This window comes from Nannospalax galili, unplaced genomic scaffold, assembly GCF_000622305.1.
Source record: "Nannospalax galili isolate Female #2095 unplaced genomic scaffold, S.galili_v1.0 scaffold872, whole genome shotgun sequence".
Taxonomy (NCBI): Eukaryota; Metazoa; Chordata; class Mammalia; order Rodentia; family Spalacidae; genus Nannospalax; species Nannospalax galili.
The window spans coordinates 913,719-926,225 of record NW_008332654.1 but is presented as its reverse complement, the minus strand read 5'-3'; the positions used below and the strand labels follow the sequence as shown (position 1 = coordinate 926,225).

The window sequence follows — 12,507 nt, the reverse complement described above, 5'->3', positions numbered from 1 at the left end:
ATACTACCACTATGGAATTTTGCTGTTAAAAGGGAATGGAAAACAATCACTTGTGGGTCAGGATTATATACATCTTCAGATAAGAATCTTAAATCTAAATTGAGCTATAATATGTGAACATTAATAAATACTAATTACAACTTCAGCAGTCATTGACTACTTGACTTGGCTAGCATCCTGCCAACACATTATGTTTGGTTAGCTCCTCAGTTAACCTTGATTTTCCTGTTATCATAGGATACCTAGCTAGGGATATGTGCTATCATTTAATGTGTGATAGAATAATATTAAAAGATGTTGAATTTTTATAACTCACCGCTCAAAACAAGATAGGTATACCTCTGAAATTTTCATAAATCTTACTATGTTGCCATAGCTCCCTTTCCACATATTCAACCTCAACCATGCCTTCTTCGCCACTAGATAGACCACAATTAAATACATTCATAGTCTACTCTTTCCTTTCTCTTCATAAAGCACAAGAAGAAAGTGAAACTAAGAAAATACACAAACTAGTCTTTGGATTTTGATTTCTTTATTTTCTTATGTACAGGACAAGTTTGTGGCAGAGTAGCCTGATTTGTGTATATGGTTGAAGACTTGGCATTAATAGAAAATTTAAAAATACAAAGGCAGACAGATTTCTGTTAGGATAATGTGATGATATTTAGTCAACACTTTGTTCTCTTTCTCTTCTATTGACATACATATAAACTCTTGTTTTCTTCTAGCGTTGTTTGGGAAACTAAGCGAAAATAGAGTTGAATGCCCATTAACATGTAAACTAAAAGCATGCTCATAAAGCACACCAGGATACATCGACAGCATTACATTTTTTATGTAGGATTATCTGATTGAAAGGGATCATTGGTGAACTTGTCTTAAAACCTTTTGAATGGCAAGTACACTGAGAATTAAGTGGTGCAAGTGGTTGGACCCCAAAGGAACTTGGTTAGCCTTGCTAAAAAATCTCCGCCAACCCCCAAAAGAGTTCAAATTTCCTCCCCCTTTTCCAAAATCCAATAATGGTTTTCTGGTTGTGCATGTAAAGGAGTTAAAAAGTTGTCACTCTGTCCTAGCTAGTAAAGAAAAAAGAAAGGATTACATCGAAAAATCAACAGTTACAGTTCTTAGAAGAAGTCAAGTCACATGCCTTGAGACTGGAGAGACAGGCAGATAAACAGAGAGACAACTCAAAATTATTTGAACACAATCAGGTGCAGAACCCTCTGTGGAACCAGCACCAAGCTAGAAACAACTGAATTGTAACTGACAAATTTCTGGAGGCTCAGTGCAGGTAACTACCATTTAAGAACCCCAGAACTACCAAAAAATAGCAAATGTAGGCAAGGATTTGGAGAAACAGAAATCTTACATACTATTCGTGTTTAAATTATCTGCATGCAAAAGAAAAAAACTAAAAATCTAACTCAGAAAGATGTAAAATCATTCTTGTACATATGTAGCATAATTCTTTTTGTAGAAAACTCTAAAGCACTACAAAGTAACAATGTTAGAATTAATAAATTCAGTGAAGTTGCAGGATACAAAAATCAGTTTCATGTCTTTCTAACAAAAATTACCAAACCCAAAGGGAAATAATACTACTCATAATAGCATAAAATAAATAAAATCCTTGGGAATAAATTAAATCAAGGAAATGAAATATTCAAGCACTGAAATTTTTTAAACATTGATGGAAGGCAGGAATTAATAAGAGGATATCCCAGGCTAATAGGAAGTAACACTGTTTAAATATTGAAATAGTATCAAACAATGCATACATTCAACACTATACTCATCATATCCAATAGTATTTTTCACAGATATAGAAAAAGACCAATACCTAATTTCACAGAGTCACAGAAGAAATAAACGCAAAGTAAGAGCGAGTACATGAAAGGAACATCTATCAGAGTAGCAAAAGGTCAAGAAAAGCTTCAGACCTGGTGATTCTTAATCCCCAAAGATTAGAGGGGAAGGAAATGGCAGACAAAAATAGAGTGGAAAACGCTTTGGTAAAGCAAATAATTTAGTATAGCTGAAGCTGGGAAAAGAGAATTAAAAATAAAAAACACATTTGTAGGCTGATAGGAAAAGTCAAATTACAGAGAATTTCATATGTCATAAATGAGAGTCATTGAATAGCAAGAACAGACTCATGTGCTTTCTTTCAAAAGAGCTCTGACAGTATTTAAACAATGAACTAGGGAGCTTCCTTCTGGCTAAGAGGAAAGCACAGGGGAAAATCTTTTCTTAGATATAATACCAAAAAAAAAAAAAGTTCATAGAAGGAAAACACTGATGAAGTAGATTTCATTGGAATTTTAAAGTGTAGATCAAGGATAATTATTTATGAATTCTATATCCAATAAAGGATGTATACTTACAATACAAGTTAAATAAAATTTCATAATCACTAAGAAATAACCCCATTTATCAAGGTTTTTAACAGACACTTTACCAAAGAAGAAATACAAATAGAAATTAATCACATAGTTTTCGGCTGGTATGTAGCTCAGTGGTAGAGCACTTTGCCTCCAATGCGTTAGATCTTGAGCTCCAGACCCTGAACCACAACAAAAGGAAACAAAAAATAAAAGAAGCACGTGGAAAAACAACCATCTGGGAAATGAAAACTAAAACTGTGATGAGATCATTGATAATACATTCATAAGGTAATGTCTGTAAGAAAAAGACTGATTTTTCCAATTGTCAGTGAGAATAGGGAAGTATTGGAAATTCCATGCCTTGTTTGTAGGAATGTAAATGGTACAACCATTTTATAGAGAAATTTGACAATTTCTTTAAATTTAACTATGTTCCTCCTATCCTGCCATTCTATATCTAAATATACTCCCAAGATAAGGAAAACCATATGTTTAATTTTGGTTAATTAAATTTATTTCACAATTTTATACCTGTTTTATGCCCACCATCTCTTACTCCTTCCCATTCCTGTCATCCCAGCTCCCTCTGTATGGGTCCCTTTCCCATGTTCCTGTCCTTTTATTTGTTTTGTGACCCACAGAGCTTAACCATGGCCATCTGTCTGACGACAAGTGTGGAATTACACAATGAAGCCTGGTAAGCTCACCAGTGGCTGTATACCTGAAGATACTGACTCCCCCTCCCTCAGAATCCTTCAGGGAGGGTTAGGACCCCATGAGACCCTCTTGTTTTTATATATCTATTCAAGCTTTATTTATAATAACCAAAGAGAAAAATAGACACAAATGAACATCAGCAGGTGAATGGATGAACAGAAGTGGTAAATCCATGCAGCATAATACTGCTCAGCAATTTAAAAAATTAATGACTGGTGGGGATGGAGGGCTCAAAGTTAAAAGTACTTACTCTTCTTGCAGAGAACAGGGGTTCAGTTATCATCATCCACATGGCAACCCCAGTTCCAGGGAATCTGATGCCCTCTTCTGGCATCCACAGGCTCCTGCACACATGTGGTGCACTTACACTCACATAGGCACACATATACACATTAAAAAATAAATAATTTTTTAAATTAATGATTGATACACAAAAAACATGAGTGAATCTCAAAATAATTACACTAAATGAAAAAAATCAAAGTGTATACTGTATGATCTCATTCACATAAATCCCTAGAACATGTTCCCTAGAACACACTAACTAATCTTTAGTGTCTATAAGCAAAGACTCAGTGGTTACCTATCCCAGGGAAGTGGCAGGTGGCCAAACAAAGAGAGAGGCAAAGAAGAGCAGGTGGGGCATGAGGAAATCAAGGGCAGTTGGCATTCACTGTCTTGATTGTGCTTATGGCTTTACAAGAGTAATTCATTTATCAAAACATGTCCATATGTACAATTTAAATACATACTTGCTCCAGCTCTCACCTGTTCCATGCCTTGCTCTGAATGCTTTCTCTGATTCATCTTTCTTTTTTTTCTTGTCTTTTTGAGACAGGGTCTCCCTGTAGCCCCAGCTGTCCTGGAACTCACCAGGCTGGCCTTGAACTCACAGAGATCCACCTGCCTCTGCCTCCCGACTGCTGGGATTAAAGGCATGTGCCACCACGCTTCATCTTTTTTTTTTTTTTAAGTTTTATTGAGGCTTAACTACCATACAACAAACACTGCAACTGACAAGGTTAAAGATGACTGAAGAACATCTATGGCGTGAAGGGGAGGGTTTATGATTGTTTTGCAGTAAACTTGGTTGGATGCTTCTTTCATTCAGACTTCTATACCTATGGCGTGGGAAGCTAAATAATCATCAAGCAAAGTACAGACAGAGGCACAGGGCTGAGGGGAGGTTTGGTATACAATGAGTTCAGTTTTGCATGTGAATTTTCTGGGTTTAATATCCTGAGTTACTTTCAGCCATACCCCCACACAGTTACCTCTTCTGATTAGTTTCTGCATTTGCTTTGAATGAATTGTTATGTATTTTCCCATGATCATCTTTCTTTTCACCTTTCTCTGTTCTCCTCACCCATTTAAATTTATATCACAAAAAAGCAGAGTATAAGAAACATATAATGGGGGCTGGAGAGATGGCTTGGCAGTTTAGAGCACTGGCTGCTCTTGCAGAGGATCTGGGTTTGATTCCCAGCACCCACGTGGCAGCTAACAACTGTCTATAACTCTAGTTCCAAGGGATCCAACACCTTCTTCCGACCTCCTTGGGCACTGCACAACACTAGTGAACCTACCTACATGCAGGCAATACATATAAAATAAAAAATAATAAATAAATAAAAATTTAAAAAGAAATACATAATGATTGCAAGATTAGATCTTTCTTTAAAATTCTTTAACTCTGTATTTTTACATATACTTAATAAATCACCTTTCAAAATATTGAACTTAAACATAGTAGTGAATGCCTTAACCCTGGCACTTAGGAGAGGGAGCAGAACTACAAGTGTTAGGCCAGCCTGAGATGCATAACAAGACCCTGTCTATAAAGACAAAAAAATTAGTAAGTATTTAGTGTAAGCAAGGCACTTGTGAAACAATGTGTGTGTGGGGGGGGGTTACAGACTTGGTCCCCTCACAGAATTTATAATCTAGTTAAACAGAAGAAACACTAAAAACTAGAGCAATGGGCATTATGATAGAGTTACACAGGGTCCACTCTAGGCACTAGCAGCAGATTTTTAAAAAGGACTTCTTGAATAAACATGTTTTACTGATTTCCTAAATGATGATCACCACTTAACCCATCTAAGACCCTAGAGATGCTTCAGGAAGCGTGGATGTATATATAAAATCCCTGTAGGCAAAAGAGAGTCTTTGAGAACTGAAAAAGGTTCAGCACAGATGGAGCACAGAATACACCTGAAAAGATACAAGTCTAGAATGAAAACAGACAGCAGGTTCTGTTAAAATCTTTGAAACTCTGGACTAGGCATAGTGGCACACATCTTTAATGCCAGCACTTGGGGAGCAGAGGCAGGTGGCTCTCTGTGAGATCAAGTCCAGCCTGACCAGCTGGGTGGAAAACACAGTCTAAAAGAAACAAAAAACAAACTTTTAAAATCTTAAACAATATATGTATATTTCCTTAATTAACTACTTATGCATTTTCAATTCCTATTATATGTTTAAAAGGCTAAATTGGGTGCTCATTTCAGCAGCACATACTAAAAAATTGGAATAATACAGAGATTAGCATGGTCTCTGCCCGAGGATGACATGCAAGTTCATGAAGCATTCCATAGTTTTGAAAAGAAAATCAGCCTATCTGCTTGTCAATCTTCTCTAGGATTTTTTTTTCCTGTCTTCTGGATATTTTCTATATATGTTCAATAATAAACACAACTAACTTAAAAAAAAAAGGCTAACTTGGAAGGCTAGGACTGTACTCAGTGACAGAAACTTGTTTAGCATGCACAAGGCCCTAGTTACTTACATCCACAGTATCACAAAAACAAAAGCCAAAAGGCTAATTTTTCATTCACCACGCATTTTGACCAAAGCTTCCCACCAGATCTGTCTTTCATATTTAAAAAACCACAACTATAAATCAAAGATATTAATATGTAGTAGATTTATTCTAGTCAGGTATTAATTCAGATTAAAATCAAGAAGTAATGAATTCCCCACCTGTTATTAGCTGAACTTCATGTATGAACACACTTGTTTTCAACTTAGCTCTTTAAGTCATTTAATAAATAACTGAGTGTTCCAGGTGAGAGGTGAGGCAGGGAAGACAGAGGATAAGGAGCCAGTTGAAATGACTCTAACACAGAAGTATTATCTGGGTGAGAAACTAGAGAAGATCTTGATGAAATGGACAGATGTGTGAGGCCACTCATGGGTATGATGCCAACAATAAAATACAAAAGGAGAGGACAAAAGGATTTCCCAAAGAATCACATGAGCAGATACGTACTCAAAATATACAGATGGTTTTGTGACTGGAGAGCTGATTATAGGGACAGTGTTGGAAATAATGCTGAAAAATATGTATGTTTGCTGGGTGTGGTGGTTCACACCTTTAATACCAGCACTCTAGAGGCAGAAGCAGGTGGATGCATCTCTATGAAATAGAGGCCAGCCTGGTCTACATAGTGAGTCCAGGACAGCTGAGGCTACATGGAGACCCTGTCTCAAAAAGCAAAACAAAAAAAAAAGTGTTATGCTTAGGTTTAGGCTTAAAAACTTAAATTCTATTCCTCATGCAAATTCCTACTGAAAATTTTTTATTTCATGTATTATTATTTTTGTATGTGTGTTTGATGTGTGTGTGTGCACTCATGTCATGATGCACATGTGGAAATCAGAAGATAATGTTGTGGAAGTGGTTTTCTTCTCTCACCTGCAAGCAAGTTCTGAACCAAATTTAGGTCAACAGGCATACATGGGAAGCACTTTACCTGCTGAGCCATCTCTCTGGTCCTCTGCCAAAATTTTTTGAAGAAAATTAACATATTTCCTCAAGTTTAAAACACAGTTCATATCACATATCAATCTGCTAATTGTACAATGATAACAGCTAAATATGTCATTTCACAAATATTAAAATGTGAACAATGTAGAGTTTAGAACTGATGAGAATTGGTAGTGATTGCAAAAGCCTGATGATCTTATACATGATAAAAAAAAACGTTTGATAGTTCGTCTACCCTTTTAAAGTCTCCTCTTTACAGAGAGAGGAATTCTGTGTTCTTAAAGAAAAGTGAACATACAGTCAAGGTAAATTAAAATAGCAAGGTATTGGGCATGGTGGCGCACACTTTTAATGCCAGCACTTGGGAGGCCGAGGCAAGCAGAACTCTGTGAGACTGAGGCCAGCCTTGTCTACATATTAATTAGTTCAAATATCTGGGCTTTACCAGTTGACATTGCCAGTGTGGTTGGAGGAAATTTCACAAGGTCCCACCTCAAGATGAACAGCTACAATCAATGGCTGCTGAGAGAGGGGGAATCAGTCTTCTCCAGGGATAAGCCCCCTCATAAGTTACCCAGTCCTAAGCATGTGTACATATGCACACCCTTACATGGACTCAATAGGGCGTGTGTGTTGAATGGGTGTGCATATGGTGTGTGCGCACGTGTGTGTGTGCATGTGTGTGTGTGTTTATGTATAACCATAATAAAATGAAATTGAGATGGAGGGAAGGCATGGGAAAAGTTGGAGGGGGAACAGAGCAGGGTGGAAATGATGTAAATATATTACTTATGTATGAAAAAATTTAATTCTCAAAAAGTAAAGAAAATTAAAATCTGGGTTTTGTAATTTGTAACATTCCCTAGTTTTGTAATTCAGGAAGTTAATTTAATGATGCCAAACACTTCACAATTTCTGTAAATATGAGTTTGTCTCAAGAAATTCATTTCTGGGGGCTGGAGAAATGACTCAGGGATAAAGAGCATGCACTGCTCTTCAGGGGACCTGAGTTTAGTTCCCAGCACCTACATTAGGTGGTACCTGTAGCTCTATCTGACACCTCTTATGGCCACCGTGGGCACTGTACTCACTTGCACAAACCCACACAGAAGCAGACATATATGTACAATTTAAAAGAAAAATAAATTTTAAAAACTCTGTCTCTCAAGGCCATACCCTAAATATCTTATAAGAAATCTATTTTTCAAACCTATGCTATTTATTACAAAATGGCCCAGAACAACAGCCGCAAGATTATAGAATTAAATGGGAAGAGTCACAGAAACTGTAATGTCAAAAACACCTCCCTGATGGTATTCCTCACACAACCCTCCTCCCAGCAAGCCATGCAGCCTCTGCTTCCACACCCTTTTCTGCTAAGCTGCAACCAGTAAGGACAAAGATTCTGTCTCATTCACCACTGCAGCTCCCTGAGTAGTATACTATGATCAATAAATGTGCTCCAGTGAATGAGCGTTCCTACAGGCCCATAGGGGATTTGTACCACTCATAACAGTGTCCATCTTTATGGAGAGCTACAACGTTTGAGAAGTCTGTTTGAACAGCAATAAAAGCTGCTTTCAGTGAGTACCTTCTAATAGTCTGCTTGCTTCCCTTGGTAAACCCTGCACTCACTTGAAGACAGCTTCTCCAAGCCAAACTTTCCAATTTCATCCCACAACTTTCCATATATTATTGTTTCTAACACTATTTACTCCATCCTGTATAAGGTACCTTTGATCAAGTCTTCTTTTGAATTTGAATGACATATACTTCCCATGTTACTGAGCCAGTCCAAGGAAAAAAGTTCTCTTACTGAATCTATACAAACCTTTCAACTATTGGGGAAATTAGATTAGAAGGAAACACAATGCTAATGCAGGGCCCTTCAGAAAACACTAACAGGTAAAATCATGAACTCCCCTCCCGCTAGTAGGCTTTATTTATTTTTTAAGAATGCTTGTGTGCAGGGAGTTTGATAAGAGAAAGTGACTGAATCCCCCATGGTCTTGAACTCATAGTAAAATACTTTTGAGAGGCTTTTTTTTTTTTTTTTCTGAATGAAGGCTAAGAAATCATTCATTCAAACTGAGAGGTTCTGAGTCGCTCATCTGCATGGTGAATTAGAACTGCCAGCGGTGGCCTGAGTATGAATGGGGATTTAGTAATTTAGTAACATGAAATGGAATGAGTTTAATTGCTCTGGAGAATTTTTTCTATTTTTATGACATATGAAATCATGGACCCATTCACCTTAATGTTATGTAATGAGGCCTATAAAAGCACTTTGTTGACAATGCTTTTAGAGAGTCCAATCTTATGGAAAAATCTTACCATTATTCAAAGCATTTGTACACCTTCCAGAATCCTAGAAATTAAGAGGATCCTGAACATTGAAAAGTAATGTCCTTCTTCCCACCATGGTTAATGAACTGGAGATTCAGGGGACAAAAGGGAGAAATATTTCTTGAGTCATTTCGAATCTTTAGATATGGCACATACGCTTCTTTACTAGTGTCCTTAAGTTGAATTGAATCTTGAAATGGTCCAAAATATAAGTCTAAAAAGAGATACTAACTGAGATGGCAGTGTGGGACCAAGATTAGTTTAAAGGAAAAAAAATATTTTATGAACTTATAATTTTCTATTGAAAAAAGTCCAAGGAAAGAAATGTCATCTTAAAAAACCAAAGGGTAAATTAAAGAAATTAATAGCAAGGAGCTGAAGAGATGACCCAGCGGTTAAGAGCACTGACTGCTCTTGCAGAGGACCTTGGTATGAATCTCACCACCCACATGGCAACTAATAACCATCTGTAAGTCTAGTTCCAGGGGATGTGACACCCTCTTCTAATCTCTGTAGGCATTGCACAACACAGATGCACTTACATACATGAAGACAATACACTCATGCACATTAACTAAAAATAATAAATAAAATATTTTTTTAAAAGAAAGAAATTAATAGCAAATTGAAGGAAGAATAACAACCTATTCTTTCCCTGCTGGGTTAATACAAAAGCATAACGGTAATGACATTCGAAGGCAGTAAAGGTGTCATCAGTACCATTTCTTAATTTGAGTTCATAAAAACTGGAAGAAGTAACCTAGAAATGTTCATTAAAATTTAAAATGTGCATGCTTTTGAACTAACAATAGTACCTTTATAGCCAGAAAGCATATTACCTGAGATAAAGGTCCAAAGATGTTTGCTACTGCTCTTTTTGTTACAGTGAAACACTAACACTAGAAGAGCTAGATGTTGACAATCAGGTTTAATAAATAATATTACTCAATACTAAAGGAATGCATTTTCACAAGTAATTTTAAAGTTAAAGGATAATGTGCACAATATAGTCTCTTTTCTGTAAAAATTGACCCAAAAAATCATATGCGTACTTATAAGTCAGTGTAAGTATGGCATTTTTACCACTTCTTATCTCAGGGCAGCACTAAGAGGTGACTTAAGGGGACTTTAGATCTCCTACATTAGTCTCCTTAAAAATCACTTAATGCAAAAAATGTGAAAGAATGTGCTTACTTTTACACACAGCTCCAAGAAAGTTTTTCCTTTCCCACCTCTTCTCTCCAAGCTACAGCACATTAGCATTCCTCCATGAGATTCTGAAGTCTCCTAGTGACAGGCAAGTAAAACGTGTTTTCATATAATAAAAGCTCATGAAAGCAATACTTATATTTTAACTTTCTAAAAATTGTCTTTTAATATTTAGAATTTAAGATGAAATTCTAAAAAAAATCTTTAAGTCTTTAAAACATAAATATTTAAGAACTTGTACAACATGCCAGGGATTTGTTTTATTTTGCTACATTAGGAAAGACATTGCCCAATCCATGTTTGTTTGGTTGATCAGTTAGTTAGTTAGTGGCATTTCTCTTTGTTTTAAAATTGTAGCTAAAGTCTAGAATTTGTCAGCTCTGCCAGAATAAGAAAGGGTCAGAATGAGTCTCAAGTCAGTCCATAGACACTGCAATTTTTCTCTGTCTTAAAAGTTTATCTTTCTGCATTAGCCTCCACACTTGCCTACCATATTTTTCATATAAAAATCAAACCCAATAACAAAAAGAATCATTTTAACAATTAATTTTCTAGGAATTAGGAAAAACTTGTACAAGCTGCTGGTCCTTCATTCTCACAACTATTTTTCATCTGATCCCAAAGTGTCTACTGTGGGATAGAGTCTTCTCTGTGAAGATATAACTTGGGTAATTTAAGCTTTAGTCTCATTGAAACTCAGGAGGCTTATACATAAAAAGAACTTAGGTGCATTGTATCAAAATGTTCCATATTGGATCTTTAATAAGTCTAAGCCTTAAGAAGGTGAGGATCCTGTCTTTTATTTCATTATTTCCAGGGTCTAACAGAGTGATTGACATACAAGGTGTTAATAGCTGTTCATTGGATGAATGAAAATGTAAACCTGAGCATTTAACATACTTCTTGTAAGTCAAATAATATGTCATTAATCTCTTAAATTTGTTTGCCTCTTTTGTAATGTAAGGTTGAGACTGTATATGAGAATCAGTTAAGGTAACAAAAGTAAAAATTTATGAACCACAAAGTACTATGCAGTGAGGCCTGTATGGAGAACATTATTGAAATAGTCCTGGTCCAAACTGATGGTCTTTGCAAATGATATTCATAGTCTCACAAGTTTACTACTGGAGAGATTCATAGTCTCAGAAACATCAAAGTAAGGGTTTTCATATCTGATTTCCCAAGACAACAAACGTGGAGCACAGTGAGTTCGTTTTGAGGGTTTGTAATGGTGCATCTGAATGCTCTCTTACTCCCTCCCTTTGCTCCTGTACTGCTGAAACCAGACACCAGATACATTTTCAGCAGGCATTAAGGTCTCAAAAGATTGAAGGCTAGATACTTTAGAGGTAGTTACACAAATGATAAATGATCTAAATACAGCATTTGTTACATTAAAATACTAAACATAAAAATTGAATTCAGCAGTTTTCTTCAACTTTAGTGATTTCCAGAGTCTAAAAAAATTCTTGGCCAGAGATAGAAATAGGATGTCAATGTGGAAATGTCACTGAAGGGGGCTTTGACTGGGTCACTAATTTACCTCATGACCACATGTTATCTTACCTTTGCTTCAGTTCACTCTAAGATTCAAGGGAGTAACTAACAGTATCTCTAAGATCACTTTCTTCTCTAACATCTTAAACTTTTATGATTTAATTCTATTGCTTTTCAATTATAATTCTACTTCAAGCCCAAAAGCAGCAGCAACAACAAAGAAAAGCATAATCCTGCATTCTCGTGTCTGAAAGGGCAGTTGGCATCTGAAACAGCCATATGATGGTCTTCATAAACACAAGATGGAGTCAGTATTGAGATCGATCAGTCCATTGTATACATACATTAATTAAATTAAGCAAATGCTCCTGTTCTGGTTTTGTTCGAACAAATACTAAACCGTGCGAGAAATAGCATGCAGATATAATAATCACTAACGTAGTTTACCCTTCAGCATCTTTCCTTTCCATCTGAAAACCAAACCCTTTCCAGACATGTTGCTTTACTGTACTATTCAGGGATAAGAGCCTTCTTTAACTAGGGGAATGTAAGGAGAAATGTGCCTGTCCCCCGCATTCA

The 12,507-nt window shown here is 36.3% G+C and overlaps 1 non-coding gene across 1 annotated transcript; it reads left to right on the top strand.

The window, feature by feature from the left end:
* The first annotated feature begins 5,604 nt into the window (after positions 1–5,604).
* On the top strand, positions 5,605–5,708 carry LOC115069378. Its single transcript, XR_003848666.1, has one exon. It is a non-coding gene; the product is annotated as a U6 spliceosomal RNA (small nuclear RNA).
* Positions 5,709–12,507: the final 6,799 nt, after the last annotated feature.